At 39.0% G+C, this 11347-nt stretch overlaps 1 non-coding gene across 1 annotated transcript; it reads left to right on the forward strand.

The window, feature by feature from the left end:
* The first annotated feature begins 9863 nt into the window (after positions 1-9863).
* trnar-ucu (transfer RNA arginine (anticodon UCU)) lies at positions 9864-9956 on the forward strand. The gene is made up of 2 exons: positions 9864-9900; positions 9921-9956. It is a non-coding gene; the product is annotated as a tRNA-Arg (tRNA).
* Positions 9957-11347: the final 1391 nt, after the last annotated feature.

Here is an 11347-nt window from a genome sequence, read left to right on the forward strand (position 1 = left end):
TCAGGAGTGAGACATTTCGCGTGTTCGTGCATATGTCCACGCATTAACCTACATCGTAAAACTAAAACTAAATTAAAAACTAACATTAAGTTATCAGAGACATTAAATTATATACAAACAAGAGACAGGCAAAGTAATAATTCTACATTAAGTGTCCTAACTAATTGAAATGACCAAACTAATTGAAATGGTCTGATTCAGAGCCTCTGCAGTTCGTGCTAAGTAGAATGACACCAGTACTGAACCCTCAGCACCGTACTGAGCACAAGTTGAGCTGCTCTCCATCTTTGCTACCCACGGGATTTCATTCAAATGGAGCTCAGAGAAGGAGCTGATCTCCAGACAGTAGTGTTAAGCTGTCTGCAGTCTCATGCGAATTTCGACAATTTACCCAAAGTGTTTTCTATAGCTTTCAGGTGCGGTTAATTTATATAAAGGAAGGTAAATCGTTTTAACGCAACAAAAGCCAGGCAGGAGTCAAACATACAATTTCCTGATCTGAAGTCAGACGCGTTATCCATTATGCCATTGGTCTTACATCGCTCAATTGCACCATAGTGACCTCAGTGCCACTAATAGTAATACATACTGTATTTCTGATTGAGCGCTGAGTGCAAAGGTTGAATAAGCTTTGCTCCTGCCATCGATTCGGCGTGAAAAAACACAGCATTAAAGTTTCACAGACAAATGCAGCATGCCGACAAAACCAATTTTATAAACAACTACGGCACACTACGATTCGCACTGACTCTGAAAAATGATCACGGCAGATGTTGTTCCCTGCATAACGCTGAAGGGACCAAAGAGCATTGCTGTTGGGAAGACAAAATGAGGCTTTTTTCTGCCTTGATGTTAAGCTAACAAAGACTATCTTGAAACACCTAATTCAGTCTCTCAACAGACTGTCAAGCAAAGTTTTTACCCATTGAACTCGCAATAGAAGGATGGTCTTAACCCACAAACACTTAGCAGCAGCAAAATTCAAACCTACCCCTGCGAAGAAATTGGAGCACAAACCCAGCACCTTAGACCACCCAGCCACACTCCCAACACCTTACTTTTTTCAGAGGACGCCGGGTTCAGCTCTTGGTGTCCGACGCTTGAAAATGACAGCACCTTCGTTTTCCGAGATGTTTCCTATCACTTCTTTGTCAGCTCTGAATATAGTTCTTCTTTGGAGCAGGCTTCACACCTTTTATTTAATGTATAAAGGAGGGCGCATTCCTAAACGTGTAATTCCTGTTTTAGAAATGTTTTGGGCGGTGTGTTTTATATAGTATTCTGATTGTATTCAAAATAACAGTATTCTGATTGTATTCTGTAGACCTGTGTAGCAATCGTACTGGATGTGACATGGATTCTGAAATGTTTCTTGAAAAGGTATTTAGGGTTGCTTGAATCTATAACAAAAAAAGTGACCTGAAACTTCCTACAGATGCAGCCATTCAAAATGGGTGGGGTATTTTGCGGTATAAATTTTGAGCTTTTAGTTTTGAACTGTGTATTACAGCATGTTAATCATCAGTCATTAAAAATTTGGTATATTTTATGAAAGCAAGATTGCTCAGTTGGACAAAAGTACACAACCTACCTTTATCAGAAATATTTATGCATCAAAGCCTTTACCGAAGATATTACTAATAGTATTAATAATGAATGACTTTGGACAAGCTGTAAACTCAAAGTATAATTTCTTTAGCACATTTGTACAAGCACTTGGAATCTGTCCAAGCCCTACTTTGTCAGGCATTCTCTTTTACTGCAACGGACATAAAAACTCCCTTGCTTTTAACGGGGCGTTTCATAATTTCTAACTACGAAAATTATTTAAACTGCGGCACTTATCATTCAACCGGAGCTCAAAATATCACAAGGATCCTCAAGAGCACAGCAAAGACTGTATTAAAAGATACTTGTATCAGATACATGATAATCCAGGCTTTTTTATCAACGCTTTCTTTTCCGTATACCAGATATTATGGAACCACTTCAGAAGGATGTCAGCCAGCCAGATTCCAGGAATCGGTACTTTAAAGAAAAAATACACACCATTTCCATTTCTCCCTTAACATTTTAAGCATTGAAGTCTTTAACTAACATGTGAAATAGCATGTTAAAAAGTGGTAGTTTTAAGCTTTTCTGCTAATATAATATGGAATCGCGTATCTAAAGAAATTAATAACGATATGATTATATTCGTGTACTGCGACATTTCTTTGAAAAAATAGAATAGCAATATTATGGACAATTAATTGACTTTTATATTTCTAAATATCACAACATGATTGAATTTAAGTCATTTTAATAACAATGAACAGTCACCTATGCGTTACAATATAAACATTTATATTGATTTAAATCGCATTTTGATTTAAATCGCAAACACGTGTTTAAATATATGTGTTTTTTTGATTCACAATCAGACAAATGCAACATAAATTGATATATTTATCTTCTAAATATCTTAATAAACTTTCAGCATAGCTTTCTCCCCGTTTAGATTTATTTTTCTTGGGATCTTGGGATCAAACGTGGAAAGATTAGATTGTAATCGTTTTTATTTTTTAAATACATTTTAGAAAAGTGTAATCTATACTAAAAAGCTGTACACCACCTGCTATAAAGATACATATTGTAATACTTTCGGGCTCAGATAGGACGGACACAAGAACTCAGACTTGCGGAGTTAAATCTCAACAAAACCACAACAAATCTCAATATCTAGTATGAATTATTTGTAATACAAACCAAAAATAGCCCGCAAACTCACTCAAATTCCTCCAATTATCATAATCCCGCCCCTTATGCAAAACCAAACCCTCCTCCCATCCCAGTTTATCCTCTTTATCATAAACTAAATCCAGCTCAATTTTCAACATAAAGCATTACACAAAATCAATACCTCAACACTCTATACTCAACAACGATAATTCACAAACAACCAGAACATGTAACTCCACATTCCCAAATAGACCTAATTTCCATAGCCCCATCCCCTAATGCAAAACCAACATCCCTCCCCTGTTCTCTCTCTCCGCTGGCGTTTGTAATCGTTTTTATTTTTAAATAAATTTTAGCAAAGTCATGTATTTTTAAAATCTTAAGATTTCTATATTTATGTCTTTATTTAGTGGTTTCATTAGTGACAAAGGCTAAACTTTCTTGGAAAAATGTCTTTTATGTAAACCATGTTTGCTATTAATTCATTAAGGGCTAGAATATGTTCATTGTCTTCCAATGAAAGAAGGGTTCCTTTTGCCGTAGTCGGGTTGACATTAGAAGCTTGCCACGCCCGGACTGTTACACCAACGCATTAGCATGTTAAAGCGATTTCATTGAGGAGCCTAGCTTTCTTAACTAGTAAGTAATGTACTTTTGGAGGGGGGAGGTGTCTTTAGCTGGAAATCTTGCCCCCTTCTACTTTGAAAATACCTGTGAAACCAGTTTAATTCGTCACAGCCAACACTCCCGCAGAAAGGGGGGTTGTACTTGTTAATGTCTTAGCCGGAACACATCATTATATCTCATTTTGTATTTCTATAAAAAAATCGTTTGCCCAGCCTAACAGTATTGTTGTTATTGTTTTTATCCTGTAAAGCGCTTTGAGCAGCACAGCTTTCTCACCAGTTAGATTACTTTTTGATACCATCCTTACACAAAGCAGAAAATTCTTGTATTTTCCGATGACATACAAGTGGAAAGATTACAGATTTTAATCGTCTTTTTTCTGAACCAGGGAAAATCTGATCATGTTTCTCTATAACAATAATAAAAAACTTTATTTTACATATCACCTTTAAAAGTGGCATCTCAAAGCAATACAGTAGATGTAAACCACAGATTACAAAGTAAATACCCAGACAAGCGCAAACGCGTTTTTAATAAAATGCTTTTATTCATTCAGCAGAGAGAGCGTAAAACCTGGGCATAACAGCTGTTCCTTTTTCTGATCACCCGCTCTCTGGATACACGTCTCACCTGTCCTGTTCTTTGTTTTCCTAATTTGCTGATTATGCCTTCTGCGATCCACTCCTGCCCTCACACCTAAAGAAGACTATTTTAAATTTATTTGCGTGGTCCATTGTGCAATTAACACTTGTATGTGCTGTCCTTAAGGTGATATCACATAAAGGTGATATGTAAAATAATGTTTTTTTTATTGTTATAGAGAAACATGATCAGATTTTCCCCGTATCAGAAAAAAAGATCTAAAGTATACTAGTTTGTCACTAGTATACTTTTAATACAGTCTTTGCTGTGCTCTTGAGGATCCTTGTGATATTTCGAGCTCTGGTTGAATGATAAGTGTAGCAGTTTAAATAATTTTCTTAGTTAGAAATTATGAAACGCTCTGTTAAAAGCAAGGGAGTTTTTATGTCCGTTACAGTAAAAGAAAATGCCTGACAAAGCAGGGCTTGGACAGATTCCAAGTGCATTTTTGCAATTTACGTTGCATTGTGCTGCTGTAATACAGTTTAAAATAATTAAAAGTCTAAACAGTATCAGCTTTATTTATGGGTTGCAATTTTAAAAAAGTCAAAAACCGCACTCAAAATGCAATTTAGAGCTTTCTGGCAAGAGGAGACACCCAAATTAATAATGTAACATGCCACTGCATGAACAAGGTTATACTGCTATTTCCTTAGATACGCGATTAAAAAATATTTTTTATTACATTTTTAATAAAATGCTTTTGTTCACTCATAATCTGACAATTTCAGGAAGACTAAGGGAATTGTCATCTGTTGTGAAAGCTCTGTGAGCTCTGTGACTTTGAGACCACTTGTTATCCCAGGTTGTTTGAATTGCCACAATTCAAATAGAGAAAAAAGAGCTGACTGACAAGATTTAAGATGTGGCTGTCAATGTTGGATTAAAAAAAACACATTGCCCGACGTTAGTTGCATTGCTTGAAAAATAATTTTATTTCGAGAGACTGGATAAGTAATTCAAGTGTTTTTTTTTTAACTTCCTGAAAAACAAATGATAATTTAACTATATGTGCAAACGTTTTATGATATGTCGCTGTTGTGAATGTCTGTGGAGTGTATCTTATTTGCCTGTCTGTCCTGGCTGTGCTCTCTCGCTTGCTCGCCCTCCCCTTCTCTCTCTCTCTCAATTCAATTCAAGGTGCTTTATTAGCATGACAGATCGGTACAATCAGTGTTGGGTATTTACTTTGCTTTGAGATGCCACTTTTAAAGGTGATATATAAAATCAAGGCTTTAACTTGCTTTAACTCCGCAAGTCTGAGTTCTTGTGTCTGTCCTATCCGAACCCGAAAGTATTACAATATGTATCTTTATAGCAGGTGGTGTACAACTTTTTAGTATAGATTACACTTTTCTAAAATGTATTTAAAAAATAAAAACGATTACAATCTAATCTTTCCATGTTTGATCCCAAGATCCCAAGAAAAATACATCTAAACGGGGAGAAAGCTATGCTGAAAGTTTATTCAGATACTTAGAAGACAAAGATATCAATTTATGTTGCATTTGTCTGATTGTGAATCAAAAAACACATATATTTAAACCCGCGTTTGCGATTTAAATCAAAACGCGATTTAAATCAATATAAATGTTTATATTGTAACGCATAGGTGACTATGCATTGTTATAAAAATGACTTAAATTCGATCATGTTGTGATATTTAGAAATATACATTTGTTTGGTGCGAGTGAGGTTTTATTTAATCTCTGACCCAGGGAAATGTTTTATTTTTTCAAAGAAATGTTTGTTGAAAAAAAAGCCATGACTCCAGCAGGATTCAAACACACAGCATGTGTGGTAGGAGTCAGGAGCCTAACCCACAGTGCCACCAGCAAAGTCACATGCAAAGTGATGAAAAAGCACTACAGAAACATTATCAACAGACAATGTACAGCGTGTACTATTCTTGTGTTGCGGTACATGAATATAATTATATCGTTATTAATTTCTTTAGATACGCGATTCCATATTATATTCCCTTTTAATCAAATTCTAAAAGTATGCTTGTTGACTCCAGTATCACATTAGTTAAAGACTTTGAAGCTTAAAATGTTAAGGGAGAAATGGAATACTGGTGTGTATTTTTTATTTAAACTACAGAGACCAGCCATATATTGTATGTTTATGTTCCAAAATTAATATCGTTTATGGCCTTCACACGCGTTACAGTATGCTCCTATTCTTTTTATGCTCAGGTATTAAGATTTCCCTTCAGTGGTAAAATTCCATATGAATATTCAACGCTAAAACGGGCACAGTAAAGACATTTACTGTAAATCTTTCTACGACCGACCAACGGACCACGAGTGCCCCTGTCGGTCAACCAATCACGTACCGCGGTATTTTGCGTCATCGCGCGTCACAATGTGCGACGCCGTAGCCAATTACCTCCGGTACGTGTCTGTACCGCGCACTTTGAATGGCTGCATCTGTACCTTCCAATCACTGATGTCGCTCTCCCTAAACCTTAACGTGATGTTTTGCAGATGTGCAGTGTGCCTTTACTCCTGTATTAAAAACGACCTCTGTTGTCGGGCGGAGTTGAAGAAGAACTAACTGCACAGAAAAAGTATGTAACGATAAAATGTTTCTACACTTCAGTCCCTTTAAATCCCTGCTCACACACATTGGTGTGGGGAGCGGGCAGGTAGAGAGCTTTTCCAGAAACTCATGATGTTTCTCATGGGGTGTTACCTGCAGTAGTATCTCTCTCCACGCCTTTGGAAAGAAAAGAGTGGCTCCAGTGCAGGGTAAGGTCAGAACAGCTGGTCTGATTGTCTTAGAAAACAAGAAATTAAAATCAACAGGGAAATTGAACAATACAGAAATCAGCTCAGTATACAATAGGAAGCAAGCAAACAAAATGCACAGCAAAAATCGTAGTTGAGTAAATTGGTGTAAAAAAATATTTGTAAGCAAAGGAGAGCCCGTGCTGCGTGTGAAACACATCAATAGTTCAGCATTTCTGAAACATTTAATTGAATTGACAAAGAAATCCTCTCCTTAAACTTCAAAAAAGGATTATCTGTGGAGCCAGCAGGCGAAACACTGCAGTTGCCCGTTTCTCACAGGTGTTTGAAGTTGTGGATAACATTTAGTTAAACCTAATAACTGGTTGGGCCACCCTTAGAAGCAAAAACTGCAATCAATCGTTTGCGATAACTGGCAATGAGTCTTTTACAATGCTGTGGAGGAATTTTGGCCCACTCATCTTTGCAGAATTGTTGTAATTCAGCCACATTGGAGGGTTTTCGAGCCTTAACCGCTTTTTTAAGGTCATGCCACAACATCTCAATCGGATTCAGGTCAGGACTTTGACTAGGCCACTCCAAAGTCTTCATTTTGTTTTTCTTAAGCCATTCAGAGGTGGACTTGCTGGTGTGTTTTGAACTTAAACTTGAACTTTATTGCCATATGTAACCGGTACTGGTACAATGGAATTCTTACTTACAGAAAGTCTCTCGATTGTAAAACAAGTGTAAAAAACAAGACAAAGTGCAAACAGTGCATCAAGACAATGTACAAACAAACAATAGACAATGTGCAAGTAAACATGTAGATAGTTTGAATGTAAACAATACAGACGTGTAAACAATGACTGGAGATGTGCAATAGATAAGAAATCATAAAGAGGTAGATGGTGATGGTGTAGGTGTGGTCCGAGGGGGATGGCTAAATGTGTTCGCCAGTCTCACTGCTTGTGGATAGAAGGTATTGAAGAATCTAGTGGTAAGTGTCCGTATGCTCTTATATCTCTTGCCTGAGGGCAGTGGGGTGAAGAGCTCATGCCCGGGGTGGTGACTGTCCTCTGTGATGGCCAGAATTCTACCATGGCAGCGGTCCTCATAGAGCTGTTTAATCTCGGTGAGACCGCAGCCGATGATCTTCTGGGCCATATTGACCATTCTCTGTAGTGCCTTTCTTTCTCGCGAAGAGGTGTTACCATACCACACAGTGATCCCGTTGGTGAGGACGCTCTCGATGGTGCAGCGGTAGAAGTTCACGAAATAAAAGCGCTGCTGAGCCTTCTTCATGATAGAGTCAGTGTTCACAGTCCAGGTTAGATCTTTAATATGAATTCCCAAAAACCTAAAGCAGGTGACTGTTTCCACTTCCGTTCCATCAATACTGAGTGGGCTGTGAGTGTATGGCCTGTGTCTCCGAAAATCCACTATTAGCTCTTTCGTTTTCTTTATGTTCAAGTCCAGGTTATTGCTATGACACCACCTAAGCAGCTGTACAACTTCATCCCTGTAAGTGGACTTGTCATCATCACTGATCAGTCCTATTATAGTGGTGTCATCGGCAAACTTAATGATGCGGTTGTTGCTGTGTCTTGCTGTGCAGTCGTGAGTAAATAGGGAGTACAACCTTGGACTCAGACAGCAGCCTTTTGGGGTTCCAGTGCTCAGGGTGAGTGGTGTTGATGTTTTATTGCCTATCCGCACCACCTGTGGTCTCTCGATAAGAAAGTCCAGCAGCCAGTTGCAGACAGAGTTGTACAGACCTAATCCCCTGAGCTTTGTCACCAGTTGACTGGGTATGATGGAATTGAATGCTAAACTGTAGTCCACAAACAGCATTCTCACATACGAGTTCTTAGTGTCCAGGTGTTCCAAGGTTGTATGCAGAGCCAGGGAGACAGCATCATCCACTGATCTGTTGTTATGGTAGGTGAACTGCAAGGGGTCCAGGGACTCTGTGATGGAGGAGTTGATGTGTGACAACACCAGCTTCTCCAGGCATTTCATCACCACAGATGTTAATGCTACTGGGCGGTAATCATTCAGGCATGTCACTTTTGTCTTTTTGGGGGTTGGAACAATAGTGGTTTTTTTGAAGCAGGTGGGGACCATGGACTGTGACAGGGAGGAGTTAAAGATGTCCGTAAGCACTGTGGTCAGCTGGGCTGCACATGTCCTCAGGACGTGAGGTGGTATCCCATCAGGCCCTGCAGCCTTACGGATTTTCACCCTGCTCAGAGTCTTCTGCACGTCCTGCTCTGAGAGTTTCAGAACAAACTCGCCCTGCACACTTGCTGTCTTCTCAGCATTGCCCGTGTTCAGAGCATCAAAGCGGGCATAGAATTTGCCCACTTTGGATCATTGTCCTGCTGCAGAACCCAAGTGCACTTCAGCTTGAGGTCACGAACAGATGGCCGGACATTCTCCTTCAGGATTTTTTGGTAGACAGCAGAATTCATGGTTCCATTTACCACAGCAAGTCTTCCAGGTCCTGAAGCAGCAAAACAGCCCCAGACCATCACACTACCACCACCATATTTTACTGTTGGTATGATGTTCCTTTTCTGAAATGCTGTGTTACTTTTACGCCAGATGTAATGGGACACACCTTCCAAAGAGTTCAACTTTTGTCTCGTCAGTCCACAGAGTATTTTCCCAAAAGTCTTGGGGGTCATCAAGATGTTTTCTGGCTCATCAGTGGTTTTCGTCTTGGAATTCTGCCATGCAGGCCATTTTTGCCCAGTCTCTTTCTTATGGTGGAGTCATGAACACTGATCTTAACTGAGGCAAGTGAAGCCTGCAGTTCTTTGGATGTTGTTGTGGGGTTTTTTGTGACCTCTTGGATGAGTCGTCGCTGTGCTCTTGGGGTAATTTTGGTCTTTAGAAATGGCTTTATAAACTTTTCCAGACTGATAAATCTCAATCACTTTTTCACACAGGGCCATGTAGGTTTGGATTTTTTTTTCCCTTAATAATAAAAACCTTCATTTAAAAACTGCATTTTGTGTTTACTTGTGTTATCTTTGTCTAATATTTCAATTTGTTTGATGATCTGAAACTTTCAGTGTGACAAACATGCAAAAAAATAAGAAATCAGGAAGGGGGCAAACACTTTTTCACACAGCTGGCTTTGTGGCGCAATGGAGAGCGCGTTGGACTTCTAGGCCTTGATAGAATGAAATCATTCAAAGGTTGTGGGTTCGAGTCCCACCAGAGTCAGGTGTCATTTTTATTGAACCTTTCGAAATCCTCTAGGGATTGGTGTTGATCAAGTCAAATACAGGACTTCTTAAGAGTCCACAGTTGAAAATGAACCAGCAGCCACAAGAAAGAAATTAGCACTGGACTGTGATCACATCACTCCTGTCCTGGAGTCCTTGCACTGGCTTCCTGTCAACTTCAAAATCCTCAAGCTCACCTATAAGGCTCTCCATGGCTTAGCACCTCAGTACCTGTCTGGGTTATCGCCCTACTCCCCACCTGACAACCTCCGCTCTTCTAATTGTGTTTTCCTATCTGTCCCCCAGTCCATCTACACTCTATGGGTGACAGGGCCTTCTCGTGTTTTGCCCCAAAGCTCTGGATCTTTATCCCCAAGGATATCAGAGAGTCACCTTCTCTAAACTCCTTCAAATCCAGACTCAAAACCCTCTTCTTTAGAAGAGCCTTTAATGAACTATTCTTTACCCCTCTGTTCCTACTGTATTTAATACCACCATCTATTGTCTCCTCTAACTGTGTATTCTCATCCTGCTTATCTTGTGTATTTTTTTAACTTTATTGTTGTCATTCTGTAAAGTGCTTTGAAAAGCCACCTTTAAAGGCGCTATGTAATGTAAACATTATTATTATTAATAATGAACAGTGCATTTAACACTGAGCACATGCGGTCCTTCTTTGCAAAGGATTGCAAAGGTTGGGAATTAGCTTTTCACTCGTGTTGTTGAAGACCGTATCCTGGCTGTGTTGCAGGAAATGTCTAGATGCCATCACTGGATCAAGGAGAGGATCAGGGTTTTGGGAAGTCTTTTTGATGCCTGACACTGTGTGTTTCCTGGTTGTAACGGGTGTCATTCTGGACCTAAACAACAGAGAACACCATTGAAATCGCTGAACTGCCTAGCGGACACTTTGTCGCCTTCTTCTGACCTGTAATTCATGCGATTCTCTGAAAACATGGCACGTTGTATCTGTGCTACCTTTATGGAGGGTGACCACACTCATAAGGATCATAGATTCGATCACAAGCATCTAAAAACGAGAATGAGAAAACGACATCACGCTATAAGGCTGAATGGCACGAATTCTCCTGTTCCTTCTGCAGCAAATGTGAGTTTTTTTGCTTCTTAACACTGAGATAGTTGGAGATATTTGGCAGCTGTGGGATTCCAACTCAACCCTCAAAGAGACTGGAGCTTTAATCCAGCTCTAAATTAAAAACTGGGTGACTAGTAAGGGCTGGTAGGAGAGGAAAGGAATAAATGCTTCTTTTTTGGACAAATTTAATTTTTTAAATCTTAAATTAAATTAAATCTTTTTTTATTTTTTGGATAAAGTAGACTTTATCTACTAAAAGAAGGAAAGAAATATTTGATTATTATTTTTTCACC

Source organism: Atractosteus spatula, assembly GCF_055471065.1.
Source record: "Atractosteus spatula isolate fAtrSpa1 chromosome 10 unlocalized genomic scaffold, fAtrSpa1.hap1 SUPER_10_unloc_6, whole genome shotgun sequence".
Classification (NCBI taxonomy): domain Eukaryota; kingdom Metazoa; phylum Chordata; class Actinopteri; order Semionotiformes; family Lepisosteidae; genus Atractosteus; species Atractosteus spatula.